The sequence below is a fragment of the Nicotiana sylvestris genome, chromosome 8 (assembly GCF_000393655.2).
Source record: "Nicotiana sylvestris chromosome 8, ASM39365v2, whole genome shotgun sequence".
NCBI lineage: Eukaryota > Viridiplantae > Streptophyta > Magnoliopsida > Solanales > Solanaceae > Nicotiana > Nicotiana sylvestris.
The window spans coordinates 164,298,507-164,301,292 of NC_091064.1; positions in this window are offsets into that span (position 1 = coordinate 164,298,507).

A 2,786-nucleotide genomic window follows, 5' to 3' on the forward strand; every position below is an offset into this window, starting at 1 on the left:
TTAAACCAGCCCAATTTCAATTCCCTAATCCCAATTCAATAAAAACCGGCCCAAATCCACCCTAGCCCAAACCAATTAAATTTAACTCACCCCAACCCCCAGGATCAATCGTGACCACTAATCTCTAAGATCAACAGTCCGTATCATTCCCTTCCTTTTTAGTCCCAAAAGACCCCAAACCCTAGTCATTTGTCACCACCAGCCGCCCTCAGACTCTCTATTCTCTAATTCTCTCTAATACCAAACTCTAACCCTAATCGCTGCCACCCAACACCAGCCCTAATATCATTGATTCCTACTCGTTCCAGGGATTCCTATGGACGTTTAAGACTTCTACTGGTCTCCTACTTCCCCTGGTTGCCCGATTTTGTTATTTCATGGAAAGATCTCGAAGAGATCTAGCCAGATTATGTTCAAGACTCTTCGAGGGTCCGCCTATGGTTACCTCCATTTGTGAGCGCTACTTTCTAGATGTTTTATTGTTCAAATCTCTGGTTCAAAGCCAGATTCTCTTCATCCCTCCCCTTTTCCTCAAAGCCCTAATCTTTGAACATGAATCCGTCCTGATATTTGTAGATCTGGAATGATTCGGATTTCGTTAATGACTTTTCTTTAAAGATCTCTTGTTTATTTGTTGTTGATCAATTTTAGCACTATATTACTTTAGGGTTTTCGGTTTCCTTGTTATCTGTTGGTCGAATCTCTGTGTATCTGAAGTATTTTCAAGTTTCCACGACCGTTTTCCTTAAGAATTTTCTGATTCCCAACTGTTAATCAACTCTAAGTACTTTTCAAAATTAGGGTTTCCTTCATCTATTTTTGCAAATGGTTTTCTGAAATTTCTCATTTTTCTGTTTAAAATCTTTTTGCAATGACTATGTTCCAGGCTTGATTGCTTAACTTCTCATTGTTGATCTCTGCTAGCTTTCCTTAATCCAGAAGTTCCTAGTTGGTGTCTCTTGCCTATCTATGGGTTGATTGGACCTCGATTGGTCTCTAATTACCTATGATTGCCTTATTCGTATGATTGATTGCTTGATTTATGGGTTCTAACCCTAATTGGCAGTTAAACCCACTTCTTGCCTTATTTGAAACTCAATCAGAGTTATTTATGGGTATAATCCCCTAATTTTCTGTCCGTATCAAGCTTGATTGATTATTTGATTACTTCTCTTACCTTTATAAATTATCCGTATAGTTTAGGGATTCTTACTGATTCCCTATTTGGTATGATTTGGATTCCTTAACATTATTAACCTTTTTTTGTTGTGACCGTTAAGTGATTACCCCTAATTAAGGGGTCTATTTCGGACTCCCTCACATGAATTGATTATGTGATTATTTGATTTTCCCCTAATTGACTGACTACTGATTTGCTCTACTCCCTAAGTGCTATATATACACTCTTGTTTTACCTCTCAAGGACACGAACAACAGTTCACAAACACACTCACACACAAACTCTGCTCTTATCTCTCTCTGCTACTTGTGTTCATTATTTGTCTAGTCGGCTAAAAGCCAGGACTAGACTGTTGAATCCTGCTACTCTACTTTCTGCTCCTGCTTCTTTAACTGGTATGCCCTCACTTTACTATCATGCAAACCTCTGTACGATTTGATCTGTGTATTTCCTATTTCCGGCATGTCCATTTTATGTTACTAAATCTGTAGGATCTTTATATTCAGCCTGTTTATCTTTAAGTAGATCTATGTGATTCATGCTCATTATCCCTAGTTAGTATGTGTACTGCCATTCAATTAGACTACATGCTTCCTGCTATTCAACTTAACCTATATGTTTCCTTATAATAACATGCCTACTTCTATCTTAATCGAACCTATGTGTCTACTGCAATAACATGTTTACTTATATGTTGACTTCAATAATATATTTACTTCTGTCTAATTGAACCCATGTGTGTCCTGCTCTCAATCTGTTTAATCTTGCTTTAGTTAGATTGTTGTGTTTCCAGAATCATGCTTGTTTCTTCTTCACTAGCATATTCTTTCTTTCTTATGTTCACCTCTGACCAATATGGCTCCCCAGCTCTACTACCCCTCTGTATGTGACTGAGTGTTCACCTAGTGACAGTTAATTAACTAAGTTGAAACTCTAAGTTACCTTGTCACTACCAGAAAATGGGCCTATGGGAACAGATATTTTGGCAACGGTTTGTAAACCGTTGCCATAGAGTAAATATAGTAACGGTTGCAACCATTACAATAGAACTTTGGGTGGTATAGCACACTTTGGACATAAAACCGTTGCAATTGTAACAAAACCATTGCCATGGAGATTTGTTTAGCAACGGATTTGTAAACCGTCTAAATAGGCATGTATATTGGAACGGGTTTAGCAAAAAAAATTCTATGGGAACGATTATTCATTTCCCTCATTTTTTTCGCTAAAATTCACTGGCCCGCCTATCATTTTATATTTTTTTAAATAATTTAATAAAGTAAATAAATTAAACCCCATCTCCACCTCCAGTAATCGACACATCCAATCTCCCCTCTCTAAACTCTTTTTTTGCCAAACTCCATTAATCCAAACTCCATTAATGGCCGAGTTTCAGGTTTAATAAATCTTCTCTTATTCGATTTTCATATTTACTTTGTCACTTTCACTCTCTCTATATCTATGCAAATACCTCTTCATTTGACCACCAAAATCATCAAACCCTAGAGTTCCCAAAGCCCAAAATGTGTCGCCGTTTACCATTTTTCGTCGGTTTTTCCGACAATTCTCCGAAGGTTTGCCGGTTACAAATCCAATGAACTCAGAT